General features: G+C 38.9%; 1 non-coding gene across 1 annotated transcript; it reads left to right on the top strand.

The window, feature by feature from the left end:
* Positions 1 to 238: 238 nt before the first annotated feature.
* Positions 239 to 345, top strand: LOC114913281 (small nucleolar RNA R71). The gene has a single exon (XR_003799275.1). It is a non-coding gene; the product is annotated as a small nucleolar RNA R71 (small nucleolar RNA).
* Positions 346 to 21,394: the final 21,049 nt, after the last annotated feature.

The raw sequence follows: 21,394 nt of genomic DNA, 5'->3' as shown, positions 1-21,394 counted from the left end.
AGAGAATCAACCTTGGCATTCAACATATTGATACCATCCATATCATACATATTAGGTGCTCTTTTAGGCATACCCCTCTATTTGACCATTGATAGTTATTGGAAGCCATCTTTTCCAACAACTCATAAGCTTCTTCAGTTGACTTACCCATCAAGGCACCTCTACAGCTACATCTATAGTAATCCTAACTGAATGTATTAGGCCATTCTAAAAGGTTTGCACAATTAACCAATCAGGAAGACCATGATGTGGACACTTTCTCTGCAAATCTTTATACCTTTCCCAAGCTTCATATAAAGATTCACCATCCAACTGTACAAAACTAGTAATATCATTTTTGAGTTTTGCTATTTTACCTGAGGAAAATACTTACTCAAGAAAGCTTGTGACAAAGCATTCCATGCTATAAAAGAATTTGGAGATTTGGAATTCAGCCGTGCCTTGGCTTTGTCCTTCAAAGAAAATAAAAATAACCTTAATCAAATTGCATCCTCACTAGCTCCATTGATCTTGATAGTGTCACATATCGCCAAAAAAATAGCTAGGGGCTCATTTGGGTCCTCTGTAGTTCCTTCATCGAATTGTTCTTATTACACCATCTGAATAAGACCAGGTTTGATTTCAAAACTGTTAGCATTGACAGTTGGTCTGACAATGCTCATCTGTGCCCCATTGACATTCGGCATTGCATAATCATGCAAAGTCATCTAATTCTCGGCCATGTCTACTAGCTGTTCTTCCTCCAGTCTTCATTCTCTCCTTAGTGTATGCAATGTACATTCGATCTCTGGATCAAAATCTTTCAGATCTAAACTACAGCCTCGTCTCATGCACCAAAACTAACCTGAAATAGAACAAATCAACACAAAATTTTAACGAAATCAAAACAAACAAAATAGTCTAGATTAATAGAAAAACTTTTCTTATTGATATTGAAAACACTCCTCCCTGACAACGGCACCAAAAACTTATTGTCCCTTTGAAACTAACCCACAAGTGTATGGATCGTAAGTAATAATAAAGGGCAAATAAAGTATCGTTCCCATAAGGAAGAGATTCAAGTACCAAAGTTCGAATTTCCTATATCATCTAGACAAGCCAAGTTCAAATGATTAAATCTAAAATTCGATTGACTGAAAACTATCTATAACACTTAAAGTCAAATCAAATGCAACTTTCTAAGATTTAAAATAAATGATATATGCCTAGAACATAGATTTTGTCACTTGATTTTCTGTGATCATTTTAATATAATGGATTGGTTTCATTCTTGTTAGTAGTAATGACTAGACTCCCTCTTTTGTATGTGATGATCTCTTTCAAGACTCAACACTTATACTCATATTAATACTAAGCCTACTTTCATGGTCCTTAGTTTTAATATGACTTCATTAAGCTTCTTGGATGTCTTCAACAAAAGTCACAATGGGGTGTCCTTATTTCAAGTAACACTACCAAGATTTGAAGTTTTTACCAATTAATGCCACACTTCATCTTTCGATCCATCATGTAACACCTTAGACATGCAATTAGTGGCTAATTAATCACACAAATTAAATTCAAAAACATCAAATTACACCAACAAAAATATCTGATTGAGAGCATCAAATGATCCAGGAAAATCAAGGACTACATCTAAGTTCTAGGACAAAACATCTAGCTACTCATAGATAGGAAATCACATACAATATTCATTGAACAAAACACTAAAAATTAAGCAAACTAAAATACAGAGGAGGGAGAAAGAAAAAAAGATGGCTTGATGATCAGATCCTGGCTCTCTCCTCTTGGTGAGCAGCCCTTGGATTTTCAGTCTTTAACCCCAAGCCTTCCAGCTCTCTAACTATCTCTGTATTCTAGCTCTTCGCCTCCCCTCTCTGGTTTCTATCTTTAACTTCTCTCTAGCCTTTAAAGACTCCAGTCACTGCATCATTCATGCACTTGCATACATGTGCCAGCTCCCTTTTTGCTCTGTCCTCGTGCTTATTTGTGCATGACACATGGTGGCCCCAATGCTCTGCTCATGCCTTCACGCCACACTAGTTGACAGCCCACCATCTGCTTCTATTGGACACACGCTCTCCACAAACACCCATGCACTCCCACTTGGTATTCTCGTGAAACACATACCACAAACATCCATGAAGCACCCAACTACCTGCCATGTCTAGTATGCTAATTTCTTACGCCCTGCCTCTGCCTTTGCCAGATCTCCTCTATTTTTTCACCCAAAAAATCATCCATTCTCAATTCATTCTTGCTGATTTTTCTCTCTTAAATTTTCATTATTTCCTTCCTAATATCTCTCAATTTTCTCTTTTATCAAATCCCTCAAACCAAAGCTTTTTGAATTTTTGAAAAGATTTGGCCCCGAATCACGTTAGAAAATCAAAGTCGAAACTGTCTTGCCCGTGGAAAGACGTCGAGCCAGCTCGGACTGAAGTCGAGTCAGCTCGACTGCGTGCCATACTGAAAGCTTTGAAACTCTTGAATCAATTCAGCTCGATTCAAGCTCGAGCCGGCTCATCTGAAACTCTTTTGCTGAAACTCTTTTTGATTGATCCTTTGTTTCGTGAATTCCTCTTGGCTCATCAAATAGAACTTGTTCCTTCTTTATTTTTGCCCATATACAGTCCAAATAGGCAACTTAATACCTACAAAACATAAAGAAGGTTCAAAATTTAAGTGAATACAAAATAGACCCTAAACACTAAACAAAGTAGCTAATAAACATAGAACTCAATTTAAAACAATGTACTTATGACCACAAAATATATGCAATTTATTTCCCTATCACTACCATACACTCTGTCTTTCCACCAAGACCGTCTCCAACCAAAGTTGGATCAGCAAATTATGCACCCAAACCTTCCACCCCAGGAAACATCCCTTCCTATCAATCCTCTTAGCCTCCGCCATCAACCCGCTGCTCCCGGTTGGCCAAACCACAGCAAAAAATGAAAGTAGATCTGAGACATATCGTGGAATAGATGTACATATTTTTGATTTCACCTTGTATAATTTCTCCTTCGCTTCCATGCTCCACCAAGCTCTGATACCAATTGTTAGAAAACCCTAACTACACCTGTCAGAAACCTTTGGATTTTCTGCATATATCTGAAGAGATCTATGATAGATCCAAACTCTGTGAAGGCAGCGAACATCAATCCACTACCTAGATCTATGATGGGGTGCCTCCCTCCTAGGGCTTGAAGGAGGCGCCCCCCTTCTCTAAAGTTTCTTCAAGACCTGGGGTGGCAACACTATAGAAAGAGAGAAGAGAGATTGAGGAAGAAAAGATCTATATTCTTTTCGTTCTGAGAAATCCTAATACAACCTATGTATATATATACATAGCCAATGGGCCTGACCAAAAACTCTCCTGGCTGAACCTATACATGAAAGTGCTCATTGAGCCCATTTACACCCATGTCTCATATGCTCTCATCCCTTGAACTTAATCCTAGTCCAAATCTTGAGTTAGCCTCCTTAAAACCTATCAAATCAGATCTTAAGACTCTAGGATCAAAATTCGATCCTAGACCCAAACAAAAAATCTGTGCAGCTCTGCCATGATACTGAGTCGACTCAATCTCAAACTAAGTCGACTAACCTGAACCTTAGTCGACTCAGACTAATATTGAGTCAACTAAACTGTGTACCATGCTATAGATTCTCAAAATTCTATCTTTTATTTTCTTGAGACATAGTCGATCCAGATTGAGACTGGATCGATCTACCTATGATTTAGTTGATCCAATTTTAGTCTGAGCTGGCTAACACCCTGAATCTGCTTTTTCCTCCGCAGCTTAAGCCTTGACTCTGGTTCTTTGCTCCACCTTATGTCTCCAGATATTCAGTCCCAACCAAACCTCTCGAAGTTCTCATCGCCCAAACTTCGAGCCCATGGAGAGCTATGCACCACCTTCACCCTAGGACCATTCTTGTCCTAGCCCTAGGACCACACCTGTCCTAGTCTCCCGAAGCCAATACCCTAACTCCTCCTGTAGTCTCCTAAGGCTTGGGAGCACCATATCAACTCCTTCATCATACGGCATAATCGAGTTATGCCAGGATAACCTTATATCAAAATGATGTCGAATAATTGATCAATTTTAGATCTGATTTCTACACATCAGATTTTAATCTGAATCATTTTATATTCATATTAGAACTCGTGGCTCTGAAATCACTATTAAAATAGGTTGATTTCATGCATGTATTTTAAAATTTTTTCATATTTATAATGAAAATAAAATTTAGATTAAACACTTTAATCTTTACATGCATTAGATCTAATCTATAAACTACCTAATAAGATCTAATATATGAACATGAATGATTCGATCTAAAATCTGATCTAAAAAATAAATCTAACTGGAGATCTGAACTCTATAACTTTATGTGGGTTGATGATCTCCACAATTGATGATTATGGTATACTCTGAGGTCTTCGATTAGCCACACATGTATTCGGCCTTTATAGGTATCCACACGAGATCCTTGAATCTGATCAGAGACCTGCATCTTCACCGAGGTGCTAGCTTCCTTACAGAAGATGCCTCTTAACAGTTAAAGATCTTTCTTCTTTTCTCTAAGACTCTCTTGGAGAAAAAGAAGAATAAGATAATGAAGAACAAGAAGACTCTCTTCTTTTCTTTCTAAAATTCATGCATAAGATCTCTATACTAGAGATCTAGAAGTCCAACAAAAAAAAAAATTTTCTTCCATGCCTAAGAAGAACCTTTCTTCTTTTTCTTCCATGCGCAAGAGAAACTTTTTTTCTTTTTCTTCATTCCTCCAAGAGGAACTTTTCCTCTCTAAAACCCATAGCAAAAATCAGATCCCATCTGATTTTTCATGCTGAATTTGCTCTCTAAATCCATGCCCAAAAATCAAATCGCATCTGATTTTTCATGTTGAATTTCCTCTCTAAACCGACACCCAAAAATTAGATCCCATCTGATTTTTCATGCTGAATTTTCTCTTTAAACCCATGCCCAAAACCACCCCTTTTTATAGGTGTTTGGATAGGGTTTTTGGTAGGAATTTGGGGTGGCCTCAAGCACTTAGATGCCTCCTATTTTATGGCGTGAAAGGTTTCCTTTTGGGTGCATGGAGTTTCACACAAACTCCTATTTTCTTGGCATGGAGAAGACCCTTGGAGCATGGACTCTTTCATGCAAATAACAAGGCACGTGGAGAAGAGTTTGGTGTGGCTTTTTAGCATGGAGATATCTCATAAAACAAAGAGTGGATGGGGGGCTTAATATGGCGCAAGGAAAGGAGGAATCCCATTCCAATTGGGATTTTCTTTTGTGCCTAATTTAAACCAAAATAAATCCTAATCCAATTAGAAATTGATTGAACCAAAGAGATTAAAATTTTAGTCTAACTAGGAATCCAATCTCTCTTGATTAAATCCTAATCTAATTAAGAATTAGATGGCACCCAAATTCTAATCTAATTAAAAAATTGATCTTCCTTGCAATTGGATTACCTCATAATCCAATTAGACTTGATCTAATCAAATCCAAACCAATCTAAATTGAATCCAATTCAATTAGACTTGATTTCTACCCCATTGCTCAATCAAATTGAGCTAATTAACAATCTAATTACTAATTAATCCTCTCATAACTCACTAACACTTAGTAAATTTGATAATTGCAATAATTATATTGGATCAATCATCAATTATATTGATAATTAAATCTCTCTATGATTCGTAATCACAGATCAACCATTTGATTGGATAAAGACCTCTTTTATGTGTGATCCCGTAGGTTCTATTTTATCTGGTAGTGAGATATACTATGATCTCTATCATAATATCATCAAAACTCCTTTTGACAGATCGAAATAATTTCAACTTTGTCCATCAAAGATCATCGATCATCAAGATGATGCTCGATGAGTCTCACAATCCAGCAGTGACACTTAGCAGCAAGTAGTGGCAATCCAGCAGAATAAAATATTGAGTCTTAGGTGTAGTTATCATGTGATTCAGTCTTTCTATCATAAGTTTCGATAAGATGGAGGTCATGGATAACTCGTCAAACCTCATTATTTGTCATATGTAATATTCAATCGACTCGAGTTCATAAGTGAAATCCTATGAAATTCTTTTCCATCATTCACTCTGTCATGACCATGGCTTTCTGAACTCAATCTCATGAATAATATAAGACTACTTATCTATCAAGATCGATGATCCCATCTAGGTGTGCACCTTACTCCTACAGTAAATCTACTATAGCCAACATCCACTACAAGGACCCATATGACTAGGGACCATATTTATATGTAGTCAAACTACAGCAATCCCACTATAAGCAATCGAGCCATCGCAGGTCTAACGACTACTCACACCAACCACGACAGCATCAAGTATGTCACTGACGAGTGGATAGACATCTATGTGACTACTCGTATTGGTCATGCTCGATACCATTATTCTCTAGCAATCAGCTGTACTCTTACTTTAGTATCCCCACATTATAGACTTGAGACTCATCTATCCAGAGAAAAGTGATCCATGCACCAATCTTATCTGATCAATCATCATCCTCATGATGATCCATCGATTGAAAGTATTTAAGAATTAATCACCAATGACACTGTTTCAAATTTTTAACTTTTGAGAATATGTGTGATCATCCGATTAATTTTTTGGATAATTCATGAACACATGACTTAACATGAATGAAAATTAACCTAATTTACTTTATTCAATTACAAAACTATGCCACTAGAAAGGTTACATATGTCAGCCAAGCATACATCTAACACTTTTCAACATTATGTGAGGTGGCATAAATATCAATAGGAGCTAAACACATTCCATATAAATCATATAACAAAGAATAGTTTCCAATAAGCTTTGAGTTAAAAGATAAGTTTACATAACCATTTTTAAACTCAGAAGCATAACCTTCTTTGTTTAGAATAGAACCAGAAACAAATTTTGTCCAAAAGATGGCACATAGAATGTGTTATTCAAAACAAGTTTAAATCTAGAAACTAAATTTAAACAGATGACTCCTACAAACTCAACATCCACCTCTTCGTTTTTGCTAGCTACGAGCTTATACTCTTCCTTATTTGGCTTCCTCTTGGTCATGAATCTCTACAATGTATAAGCAACATGGTTAATTGCTCTGCTATCTAGCCACCAGGATCTAGATGGGGCCATAGCCAAATTGAATTCATGCAAGATAAGAGCCAAAGAGTTACCTTTATGCTCATTTTTCACCAACCAAGTTTTATACTTTGGACAGTCAAATTTCTTATGACCCTTCTTCTTACAGAAGAAGAAGTTGATGGTCTTTTTAATGACACCAATAGGACTATTTACTCCTTTATTCTGATCAAATTTATGAGATTGAGTAGTCTTAGTAGCATTAAGATTGACAATCTTACCTTTCTTCTTGTTGTGTTTACCAGATACAAACAAGATAGTTTGGGCCTTTCACTTTTGAGCTTTTCTTCTTTAGTGACGCACTTGAAAATGAGATCATTGATAGTTCAGACCTCATCCTAAGAGTTATACATTGTCACAAGGACCCCAAACTCAATAGGATGAGTGTTCAATGCTTGATGCATGATGCAAGCATCAGTAGAACAATATTCAGCACCTTGAGTTTAGTCTGGACATGGACCATCTTGATAATGTACTCTCTAACTTTATCTTCTCCATTATACTGCATGGAGGAAAGCTCCTTTAGAAGGATAGCAATTCCAACATTTAAGGACACTTTATACCTCTTGGACACAGTAGCTGAAAAATCCTTAGCTACAAGAGTATCAAGAAGTCTACATAACAGATGTTCCAGAATAGACCTCTTCATTGTCAGATAGCACATACGGTTTGACCTCTCCCATACTGCATAAGCCTTCTGCTCTATTAGGATTTGATACCTCAAAATTTGATCCACATTGAGCCCACAATGAGGTCCACCATGAAAAATGGAGTCCAATGAGATCAAGATCACCTCAAACGGAGCTCGGACAGAGAAAATACGCACGTTTGAAGTCTGCACGAAACTCGAGATGGCGGAGGATCACCAGCAGCCAGCGGTGAGCCGACGGAGCGACGGCAGTGCGGCTGCGTGCAGTGGTGGTGGTCCAAGCACGGCTAGCATGCGGGCTGGGCACGTGCAGGGCACACCCAGCGGGCGGGTCTGGCCCAGGCCCAGGTGCGTGGGGCACGCGGGCCAGCCTAGGCCCGAGTGCATGGGGCATGGCCCAGGCCCAAGCGTGCGGCACAAGCATGGCCCAGGCCCAAGCACCGTGCAGGGAGCCCGTTTGCCTGGTCCACCATGGACTGGGTGGTGCACAGAGGAGCACGTGGATCATAAAGCTATTTCCCACCTGTTTTTCATGGTCTACGGCACTATTCTGTGGACCGAAGTGTGATCCAACGGCATGGGTTGATCCCGATCTTGATCCAAAGTTTTGGGACTTAATTTGGGCTTGATTAGGAGTCTTAAACCTAATCTAATTGAGGTTTAAGGCCTGTATATAGTGAACAAAGGAGTGGTGGCTCAATTTTTTTCGTCGCAGAGACTGTGAGAACCCATGGAAGAGAGAGAGAGATGTGATGCTGTGGAGAGAAGGAGCAAGAGGCTCTTGTACAGTGGACAGCGATCACTTTAGGGGTTCATGGAGGTCTTTCTAGAGAGAGCTTTTGTGAGGAAGAATTTTTATGAGAGAGAAATTGAGTGTATGAGGGTTGAGGGTGAGATCTCCTCTTGTAATATTTCTTTTCTCATAGTGAAGTTTGCATGCCCCATAGAGGTGATCTCTTTTTTTGGCTGATCCACGTATTTTGATTATTTTTCTATTTTATTTTATTTTTTTTCTTCTGCATCATGCAATACCGAAAAAATCTTGGGAGGTGGTGTCCTGGTCAGACATCCATCCAACAAGTGGTATTAGAATGAGGCAGTACAAAGATGCAGATTGTAGCGATGGTGAGCAAGATTGAAAATGGAGAAGATAAGATCAATCAAGATTGAGATCAACAAGTTTGATGGAAAGATCAATTTCTCCTTGTAGTAGGCAAGGGTGAAGGATGTGCTCATCCAGCAAGGGTTGATTGATGCTTTATTGTGCGAGGAGAAACCGACCATCATGATGATGCAGGATTGAAAATGACTACAGATGCAGATGAGAGTACCATCTGATGTACCTAACAGATGAGGTGGTGATCCATGTGCTTAACGAGACTTCTCTGACGGTGCTATGGTTGAAGCTCGAGGAGTTGTACATAGCGAAGTCTCTCACCAATACTCTTTTCCTTTGGAGGTAGTTTTATCAGCTGCAGATGGTTGAGGGATAGAGCGTGTAGGAGCATCTAAGCCACTTCTAAAAGATCCTCACCGACCTCCTCAATGTTGGTGAGAATATTGAGGAGAAGATCAGGGCGCTGGTTTTGCTACCATCGCTTCCACCTTCATATGAGTCCTTGGTGACTGCTCTTCTAGTGGGAAGAGCACCATCAAGATGGATGAGGTCACCGTGGCGATACTTTAGAACAAGGTTCTCAAGAGGGAGAACCCGACTTCGAGCTCTGATAGTAGTAGCTCAACTTTGATGGTTTCTGGAGGAGCAGGAGGCGGTAGATGGAGTGACAGGAGATCATGACGAAGGTGTCCAAGTCTAGGAGGGACTTGAGCAAAATTAGATGTTATCGATGTGATGAGTTGGGGCATCTAGCCAGAGATTGCTCTCAACTCAAAAATCAAACGATGGCTGCTGTGGCGACAGTCAGTAGCTATTTAGAGGAGGATGTCCTGGAGATATCTGATAAGGTATCTACTTCTTTTCAACAGTAGATTTTAGATTCTGTATGCACATATCATGTATGTTGTATAGAGAAGTAGTTTGACTCCCTAGAGAACAATGAGGGCACTGTTTATCTATCGGATGGATCATGCTGTGCGATCAGAGGCATCAGGATGGTCAGCTGGAGGATACATGATGGTACAGTGAGAAGATTGGGATAGATCTAATACATATCCAACATTATCTTATCTCACTGAGCAGACTGGATTCGAGAGGCTACAGGACGGTAGCTGGTGAAGAATCCTGAAGGTGCTACATGGTGATAGGATTGCTTTGGAGGGAAAGAAGGAGAGGAGAAGACATTATTATCTGGCGGGGAGCCTAGTGCGAGGTGAAGTTTCAGGAGCCAGGTGGAGCCCAAAGCGAGGTGGAGCTCTAGGTGAAAGTCGATCGAGTATGAGACAGGAGACTCGGGAGGATGAGAGGCGACGTCGCAAGGTGAGATTTCTATTGCCACAGGATGATTTTCCAAGCAGGTCTCAGGTCTGGAGGAGCACAGCATATGATGGAGATGGGTCGAGCGGTCTAACTCGACTCCCATATTTGCCCATCCATAAGCAGCAGGCGATTGCCCCAGGGCATGGGGGTGAGGAGATCCAGAAGCTCTCGAAGTTAAGAAGAGGCCGAATATCGAGTCGAGATAGAGATTGTTAGATTTGATGCCTTAAGATTTGATCTATACTGAGCCTATAGTGAGGTCTACGATGAAAAATGAAGTCCAACGAGATTAAGATCACTCAAATGGAGCTCGAATGAAGGAGATACACACGTTTGAAGTTTGCACAGAATCTGAGGTGGCGGAAGACTGCCAGCGGTCGATGGAGCGGCGGCAGCCGGTCGTGTGCAATGGTGCATGGCCAGCACATGGGCTGGGCGCGCACAGGGCGCGGCCCAGCAGGCGGGCCCGACCCAGGCCCAAGCGTGAGGGGCGCATGAGCCGGCCCAAGCCTAGGCATGCGGGCGTGGCCCAGGCCCGGGCATGCGGTGCGGGTAAGCCCAGGCCCACGCATGGGCTGGCCCAGGCCTAAGCGCCGTGCAAGGAGCCCATTTGCCCGATCCACTGTGGATCGAGCTGTGCACAGATGAGTGCGTGGACCATAGAGTCGTTTCCCACTCATTTCTCACGGTCCACGACACTATTTTGTGGATCGAAGCATGATCCAACGGTGTGGGTTGATTTCGATCTAGATCCAATGGTTTGAGACTTAATTTGGGCTTGATTAGGAGTCTTGAACCTAATCTAATTAAGGTTTAAGGCCTATAAAGGCCTGTATACAGTGAACAAAAGAGTGGTGGCTCGGTTTTTTCACCGTAGAGACTGTGAGAACCCATGGAAGAGAGAGAGAGAGATCGTAACACTGTGGATAGAAAGAGCAGAAGGCTCCTGGATAGCGGTCACTTCAGGGTTCAGAGGGATCTTTCTAGAGAGAGCTTTTGTGAGGGAGAACTTTTTGTGAGAAAAAAATTAGATGTACGAGGGTTGAAGGTGAGATCTCCTCTTGTCATATTTCTTTTCTCATAGTGAAGTTTGCATGCCCCATGGAGGCGAGCCCTTTTTTTGGCTGATCCACGTATTTTGATTATTTTTCTGTTTTATTTCTTCTTTCTTCCTGCTATATCATACAATACCAAAAAGATCTTGGAAGGTGGTGTCCTGGCCAGACATCCATCCAACATTCTCATCATTAGTACTGGTAGCAACCAGATCAGCAAGCTTAGCAGTACTCATGGCCAAGTTCACAACAGCCATTTCTAGAGCCAAGTCCACATCTTGCTTTCACTTCTTAAAGTTAAAGCCCATCAACAACTCAATGTGACCATATTATTGCTGACGAAAAAGGTGATTGAAATAATCAAGATATGCAATTATTAATTGAATGTAAGGTGATAGCGATACCAAAAGCCATAAAGGGTATCTTCAATAAGAAGTTAAGCACATCATTATGAAACACCTTTGGGCAAAATACATAACATACAGTCTTAAATTTTTACACATAACACGATCCAGTAAACATATTCCAATTCTTGCTAAACAGGTCAATTAAAGACGTCCTTAAACATGCAAAAATGAAATTTCACAAAATTTGGCAAACAGGTCGCTTTGGTGGCTTCAGTTTGACCAAATTCATGAAACTCTCCCATAATGGGACACCTTTATATCACCTTCACAACATGACACTTTATTTGAGGCTTAACAATTAATTATATGACTTCATCCACATGAGAATTCAAGAACCAAGTCATTCTCACTAAATGTTATATGATGTCGTATCAATTGCAATTTTGATTAACCAAATTAATTACTTTAAGCATGCATATTCAACTCAAATGTTTATTCCTTATAAACATGTATCACAAAATATGTCTTCTGACATGGTTGAATATAAACTTTGTTGTATGCAAACTTTAATATAGCTTTATTTATTTGAAAAAACTCTAAATATTAAGGGCTTGACGAGTTATTCCAAAATATTTTAAAAATTAATTATCCATCAGAAGTGAATAAAAGCATGCATGTGTTGGAAAATATGTCTCAAAAGCCAATCATCAACCTGTTGACGGTTGAGCAACCTTGTATTGTAATTGATTTGTTAATAAATAAAATATATTTTTGATATTTTCATCATAGGTTTTCATCTTCTAATGAACTTCGTTGTTGTGATGAAGTCCTTAGGACTATTTAGGCTTGATAAAGAGAAGATTTATCAATTAGTCCTTAAAACTGTTCACGATCAAATGATAGGCTGTTAATAAGGATGACAGCTTCTATCGAGCATAGGTCGCTGTAGGCCATATGGGTTGGTTGTCCTCTTAATCAGAAAGTATAAGACACTGGTATGGTATACAGATGAGATGTAAGGGTACAACATCATGAACGTGACCAACTCCAGAGCATTCTGCTGTTGAGAATGTCTCTGATGGGATATAGGTATAAGTGTCCCTTAGACCTGAGATCGCCTCATTGACTTGCAAGCAACTCACTGTGCTTTGGTACAGGACTAACTGAATTTCTAATTCAGTGATGGAAGACTTCTGAGCACAGTCAAGTACTTGCAAAGTCAGAGTGTGATCAAGATGGGATTGACCACTCCAAGAGTTGGAGAAGAATGAGTCGCTGTATTTCAATTTAGCAAAATTTTGGTCAGGGTAATCCATCAGATGGATTTGATATTTTGAAATACAATATGGACAACCTGATCAGAGTTAATAGTTAAACTCTGAGGTGTCCTATAAGCATTTTGGTCAAGGGGATGAATTATATGAAACTATATCCGCATGGGTTCTAAGGATGTTGTTCTACACATTCGACCTATCCGGTCGTCGGGTACTATTGCTAGATGGTCACTTTGATTGGTATAAAAATTTATTTCTATACTACAACTTAGGTTCAGACCTATGAGATCACACACATTAGAATTTACAATCCGATCGGATGGTTGATCAACGATTAAGAATTGTTCTAGGGTTAAACGATCAATACGATTGACATTTACCTAGTGCAAGTGTTGCAGGAGGATCGATTAATAATTTGATTGCTAATTGACTTAATTTGATTAAGCCAATGGGTTAAAATTAAGTTTAATTGAATATAATTTAATTAGATTTGCTTTGGGATTGATTGGATCAAGTTCAATTGGTTTATTGGATAAGCCAAGTGCAAGAAAAAACTAGTCTTAGTTCAAATAGAACTTGGGTCAACCTAATTTCTAATTTGATTAGAAAATTAAATCTAATTTAATTTGATTAAATTAGCTTTTAATTGAGTTAAGACTTATTTTAATTAGGTTAATTTGATTTTGATTTGATTTGATTTGAGAAATCAAATTTGAACAAGTCATAATTGAATCCTAGTAAGACTAGGATTCTACCTTGCGCCACCTTAGCCCCCCATGCCCACTCTCTCTTATCCCATGCCCACTCTCTCTTATTTTGTGTGACAAAACCTCTCTCCCAGGTCTTCACATATGCCCAAAACTTTTCTCTCTTTCTCTCTTACATGGAATGTGGTTGTGGACCAAGTCAAAGTAGGAATTAGTTTGGATTTCAAATTCTATGAGATAGAACTTTAGGAAACTAAAACTCTTTACTTATGGCACTAATTTTATCCAAATTTTTTTGAGATTTTTATGGATTTTATGGTATATAACATATGCCCTTTGTTGGTGGTCCATGGCAAAAAAAAAGGAGGGGACGCCCAAGAGTTGGGTGCCCCTTGTCTTGCCTTGTTTGGATAATCTTTGACTAGGTATTTGACCTAGACAATGACTCTTTATATCTCTCTATTTAAAATGAATTTTTCATAAAAATTTCATGAAACATAGATAATTGAGAAACCTTTTGGGCGTCCAAAAATCAAGGAGAAAAGTCTTGGGGCATAGAGATCTAATAGACACAAAACTAGATGTCTGGGTTAGAGCAAAGAGAAGAAGAAGAGGGTCTTCTTCTAGAGTTGCTGGGTTCATCTCTTCCCTTCCTCCATCTGTAAATTTTTTGAGAGTGTCTCATCTAAAACTCCTTCTCCTACTTTTAATCTTTAGAAGAGTCCAAATCAAGAAGAAGGAGGCATCTGATCGATCATCGAAGAAGGATCAGCATCGTACTAGCATACTGTGCTGATTTTCTGAACCAAGACTTCTGATCGTGATTCGTGGCTTGTGTGGATGACTCCTAGAGGCTGGATGCATGTGCGGCTTGCAACATCATTCTCAAGCTTAGATCAATAAAGTTAGAACATCTAACTTATAAGATAATAGATCTGATCTATTATATTTTACATACATTAGATGTAGTATAGAAACATGTTGATATGATCAACATATAGTTCTTGCTCTTTAATTTTAATTTTTGATTTAATAATATGTAATAATTATGTAATAGATCTTAGATATAGAGATTCTCTAATTTTATAAGATAAATTTTTGATTTATTTTAGTCTTCCTCTGTCTGATCATGAAAAAATTTCAAGATCTAACCCTGAAACCCTAGATCTGGTTCCTTCAATTGGTATCAAAGCCTAGGTTGTTTATTACATGATTATTTATATATGCTTAGATTATTTTTTAGATTAATCTAATTTATAATCTGATTGTTAAATCTAAAATTAAAATTTTTAAATCAATCACGAACTATAGGTTGTCCTACTGTAAGGTTTACCCCTTACAGTGCAAAGGTTGTCCTAGTTGTGTAGATCTATCATTAATCATAAATTTATTAGATATGATCTAGATTAAATTTATGATTTATTAATTTAAAAGATATTTAAATCTAAAATAAAATCTCTTTGTAATAATTTCGTGCAAAGAACCATCATATATTTGTCTGAAAAATTTGCGCAGTTTAAAGTTGAAATTGTTTCAATTACATGAACTTGTTTAGATTAGATCTAAAGTAGTTTCTTGCTTATTTCACTTACATTTTGATTATGAATCAAACATGCAGCTTTGTTGGTAGAACCATGTTGTAAAAATATTTTACAAATATAAAAATTATTTTTGAAAAATCAAACCCCAACCCTCAGCCCAAAACTTAATTAAGAATTAAGAAGTTGTTTGATTAGGTTCTAGGATTGTGAATTGAAGAACCTAAGATACAAACCATAACACATTTGGTTAATGGGTTAGTGGGAATTAGGTCCATTAATTGAGTTAGACCTAAGGTTAGATTAAAGATGGACTTAATTAGAGAATTGATTAAATCTAATCAATTATTATCTTAGATTAGGTCAAGGATTCTCTAAATCAATTACAATAGTTGTAGTTGGTCAAGTCATGTCTTTAACGAGAACCAAACGGACTTGATTCTTGACTAAACGGTCTAGCACGAACTGTTAGGTTGATCTAATCGAAACTAATTAAACTAGTTGGTATCTAAGGTAAACCAGACCAGTGGTTTTTAATTGGCAGCTTGTTTACCTGGCCATTTCTGATGGTGTCTAAGGCAAGCTTTGGCAGACCCTCCCATCGATCGAACTTACTTGGCCTCTTGGTGAAATTATATTTTGATCGGATCACTTGACTATTCGAGCTGACCCATGTCAGTTAGGTAAATCAATGTGACTGATTTAGATGCTCCTAGACCAGCCCTTTTAGTGGTCTCCCTTAAGCTGACTTGGTGAAGCCAGTGGGAGGATCATGATAAACTGGTTCATCTGACCTTTCCTCTAAATCAATTAAATCCTCTAAAATTATTAGATTCTTAAAATGAAACAGTTATGGTGATAACTAGATCATAGCCTCCCATTAAGTGGATGATAATGGGTCCATCAGTTGGATAATCATTGGAGGCCCAAAGGTCTGGTGCTTATCGGCTGATGGAATTATCATTCATAATATGATTTCTTGACTGTATCTTTCTAAATGATGGTTAGATTAGCCAACCAAAGTTGGGCCTAATCATTCATTGGCTAGATAGGCCAAGTATGGTCATGTTAATGGTTGGACCTAACCAGACCTTTTCAGTGGAGGCCAAAGCCTACTGATTGGAGACTGGGGCAAAATTAAAATTATTAAAAATTATTTAGAAAAATAATTGGTTATGAACCTACCCTTAGATGTATATGGATTGGCCAACCAAAGTTGGGCTTGTGTACAGTCTAAATGGATTCTAATACCCACTAAAAAATTAGAGTAATTCCTCGAATTGAAGGTAGAGGCTACCAATTCGAATAAAATAGTGGGAAAACTTTTTGATTAAAGTTCAAATCTTTAGGATTAATGAATCAATTACTAATTAGGTTATGGTTTTCCTTTGTGCAAATGTGGCCACTTCTCTATCGCTCTAATCATTGTTGGACAATGATAAGTTGGTGGGACCCAACTTCGGTAGCTGGTACCGAAAGTTGAAGATAGTCCTAGAGCATGAATGGATCCTATATGTATAACGGATCCTGCACCTAAGGAGCCAGCTGCCAATGCACGTGGAATAGTCAGAGACACTTACCAGAAGTGGTTCAGTGATCGGACTACGGTGCGCTGCATCATGTTGGCTGCCATGAGCGACGAGTTCAGTCGTAGATTTGAGACGACTCAGTCAAAGGACATGCTTCAAGTGTTGGAGGATGCCTTTGGCACACTCAATGATGTGGAGAGGTACAAGAATAGTTGGGCCATCTTCAATGCCAAAATGTGGGATAGTGCCTCTGTCACTGATCATGTATTGTACATGATCGAGCTGATGGAGCGTTTGAGCAAGCTCGGCTTTCCCTTGCATGAGCAGTTTGGAAAAGATACAATACTGAACTCACTATCCAAGTCTTATCTCCCATTCCTCACTCATTATAGAATGACAAAGTCTGAAGTAAACTACCATGATTTACTAGAGTTGCCTCAAAACTTTGAGAAAGATCACCAACTCCACAAGGAGTCGGTGAACTTAGTGGGAGGTTCGTCTTCTGGTTCTCGTCCTTTAAAAAAAGAAAGAAGAACAAGAAGAAGAAAGTAAAGAAGGTGCAAGTTCAGGCTGGGACATCAGTGCAAAGCCAGACCAGAAAGATCAAACCTGATAAGAGTCAAGCTGAATGCTTCTTTTGCAAGAAGCGGGGGCACTGGAAGAGGAACTGTCCTCAGTACATTGCCTACTTGGATCCGAACAGGCAGAGAAAGAAGCAAGCTATTGCTGGGCAAGGTATTTATATGATAACTCCTTGCAATTTCTCTATTTATGATATAACTGACTGGGTATTGGATACCGGTAGTCCTTACCATATTTGCAATTCATTGCAGGGGTTGTAGGTCAGTAGGAGATTCGAGCAAGGCGAGAGATTCCTAAACGTTGGAGATGGAAGACTAGTTTCAGTTCTAGCATTAAGAATTTGAAACTTGTATTGGAATCCCATACCGTTGTTCTTAATGATTGTCATTTCTATCCCAGTTTCTTTTTTAATATTATTTCTGTAGGCCTTCTGGCCAAAAATGATTATGAAATTTCAATAAAAAAATAAATTTATAATATCATCATGAATGGTGTTACTATTTTTTGGGACATTTGAACAATGGTGTGTATATGTTATCACAACCTGTTAACGTAGTCTATTCTACAGGCAAGCACCCTAGATTAGATACTGTATCAGATATCTACTTATGGCACTATAGGCTAGGTCATATAAACAAGAACAGGATAAACAGGTTGACTCAAGAGGAAATCCTCGAAGTCAGTGATTGTGAATCACTTCCAACCTGTGAGTCCTGTCTTCTTGATAAAATAACTAAGTCACCTTTTACTGAAAAAGATGAGAGAGCTACTGAGCTCTTGGGCCTAGTACATATTGATGTATGCGGCCCATGAGCACAAGTGCTAGAGGTGGATATTTCTACTTCATCACTTTCACGGATGATCTATCCAGATATGGATGTGTCTATCTGATGAATCATAAGTTGGATTTATTTGAAATGTTCAAACGATTTCGAAGTGAAGTAGAAAAATAAACTGAAAAGAATATTAAAACTCTTCGGTCTGATCGAGGAAGGGAATACCTTTCTGGTGAGTTTCTTACATATCTAGGAGAGAATGAGATTCTTTCCCAATAGATTTCTCCAGAAACATCATAGCATAATGGTGTGTCTGAAAGGAGAAATCGACTCTGTTAAACATGGTCCGATCCATGATGGGTTATGCCAGCTTGTCGATATTCTTCTAGGGATATACACTCAAATTAGCCTATTATCTGTTAAATAGGATTCCAAGTAAGTCTGTAACTAAGACTCCATATGAGATATGGACAGGACGTAAGCCAACACTTTCACACCTTAGGGTCTGGGGTGCCCGACCTATGTCAAACGGTTAGTTATAGATAAACTTGGACCTAGTCTGACAAATACACATTCATAGGGTATCCCAAAGAGACCAAAGGATATTTTTTCTATCATGCTGATAAACAAAAGGTGTTCGTCAGCCTTAAGACAATCTTTTCAGAAAAAAAATTCTTTGGTGAAGGAACCGTTGCCTCTAAGATTGAACTTGATGAAGTTCAACAGATAGAAGGACCGACACCAATAGCTGAATCTGAGTCAGATTTGATTAGATCAAATCCGAAGCCCAATGTACCTGCACCATTAAGACGATCTGATAGAGTACCACGTCAGTCGGATAGATACTATAGTTTCTTGGTTCGAAATGATGATCCCATCAAACTCGATGAGAATGATGAGGATCCGATCACCTATATGGATGCAATGCAGAAATCTGATTTTGAGAAATGGCTTGAAGCTATGCAATCTGAAATAGAGTCCATAAAGGCCAACGATGTATGGACATTGGTTGACCCACCTAAAGGGGTTAAACCCATTGGGTGTAAATGGGTCTTCAAAAGGAAGAGGGGCACAGACGAAAAGGTGGAGAGCTATAAAGTCCATCTGGTTGTCAAGGGTATCATCAATGTTATGGTATTGACTATGACGAGACGTTCTATCCTGTGGCAATGCTCAAATCCATTCGGATGATGCTTGCAATAGCTGTCCATCTGGATTATAGATCTGACAGATGGATGTAAAGACAGCTTTCCTGAATGGAGAGCTGACCGAAGAGGTGTATATGATACAACCTGAGGGGTTTATATCCACAGATGAGTCCAAGATGTACAAGCTTTAAAGATCCATTTATGGATTGAAGCAAGCTTCTCGGAGTTGGAACATACATTTTGATAAGGTGATCAAAACGTATGGCTTATTAAGAACGGAGAAGAGCCCTGCATCTATAAATGGACAAATGGTCCAGTTGTGGTATTTCTTATTTTGTACGTAGATGATATTCTCTTAATTAAAATGACATCCCCGCACTACAGAAAATAAAAGTTTGGTTGTCATCGCAGTTCTCCATGAAGGACTTGGGTGAAGCATCCTACATCCTAGGGATGAAGATTTATAGGGATAGATCTAAAAGGATGCTTGGATTATCCCAGTCCACGTACATAGACACTGTACTGAAGAGGTTCAGCATGGAGAATTTCAAGAAGGGCTATCTATCGATAGGCCATGAAATTTCTCTCTCTAAGAAGGATTGTCCGACAACTCCTGAAGAGAGAGAGCATATGAATAGAGTCCCATATGCTTCGACCGTGGGATCTATCATGAAAGTCATGACATGTACAAGGTCAGATGTGGCATACTCACTAGAAGTAGTGAGTAGATACCAATCTGATCCTGGAGAAAACCATTGAAAAGTGATTAAAGCCATCCTTAAGTATTTGAGAAATACTAAGAACCAATGGTTGGTTTATGGTGAGTCAGATCTGAAACTTGTGGGTTCACAGACTTCAGCTTTCAATCTGACCATGAAGACAGTAGAAGCGTATCGAGTTATATCTTTACTCTGAATGGTGGAGCCATCTGCTGGAAGAGTTTCAAGCAGTATACTGTGGTAGACTCTACTTGTGAGGTGGAGTACATCGCAGCATCGGATGTCGCGAAGGAAGCTGTGCGGCTGAAGAAATTCATCATCGAGCTCGAAGTAGCACCCTCCCTCGATGGTCCGATCCTGCTCTACTGCAACAGCACTTGTGCCATAGCTTAAGCAAAGGAACCCAAAGCACACCAGCGGACAAAGCATATTTTGCGTCGCTTCCACCTGGTCTGGGAGATCGTGGATCGAGGTGACGTTGACCTTTTCAGAAGATCAACGAAAAGGAGAACCTGACCGACCCCTTCACTAAAGCCCTAGTGATAAAGGAGTTCGACAACCACAAGTTGAAGATGGATATTAGATACTGTGTGAGTGGCTTTAAGACAAATGAAAGTTGTTGAAAAATATGTCCCAAAAGCCAATCGTCAACTTGTTGACGGTTGAGCAACCTTATATTGTAATTGATTTGTTAATAAATCAAATATATTTTTGTATTTTCATCATAAGTTTTCATCTTCTAATTAACTCCGTTGTTGTGATGAAGTCCTTAGGACTATTTAGGTTCGATAAAGAGAGAATTCATCGATTAGTCCTTAAAACTGTTCACGACCAAATGATAGGCTGTTAATAAGGACGACAGCTTCTATTGAGCATAGATCGCTGTAGGCCGTATGGGTTGGTTGTCCTCTTAATCAAGGAGTGTGGAGATATTGGTATAGCATACAGATGAGATGTAAGGGTACATCATCATTGAACGTGACCAACTCCAGAGTATTTTGTTGTCGAGAATATCTCTGATGGGATATAGGTATAAGTGTCCCTTAGACCTGAGATCGCCTTAGTGACTTGCAAGCAACTCACTGTGCTTTGGTACTGGACTAACTGAATTTTTAATTCAGTGACGGAAGGCTTCTGGGCACAATTAAGTACTTGTGAAGTCGGAGTGTGATCAAGATGGGATTGACCGCTCCAAGAGTTGGAGAAGAATGAGTCGCTGTATTTCAATTTAGCAAAACCTTGGCCAGGGTAATCCATCAGATGAATTTGATATTTTGAAATACAATGTGGATAACCTGATCAGAGTTGATAGTTGAACTCTAAGGTATCCTATGAGCATTTTGGTCAAGGAGATGAATTATATGGAAACTATATCTGTATGGGTTCTAAAAATATTATTCTACACATTTGACCTATTCGATCGTCGGATACT

This window comes from Elaeis guineensis, chromosome 8, assembly GCF_000442705.2.
Source record: "Elaeis guineensis isolate ETL-2024a chromosome 8, EG11, whole genome shotgun sequence".
Lineage (NCBI taxonomy): Eukaryota > Viridiplantae > Streptophyta > Magnoliopsida > Arecales > Arecaceae > Elaeis > Elaeis guineensis.
The sequence above is the reverse complement of the archived record's forward strand: the minus strand, read 5'-3'. Positions and strand labels throughout refer to the sequence as shown.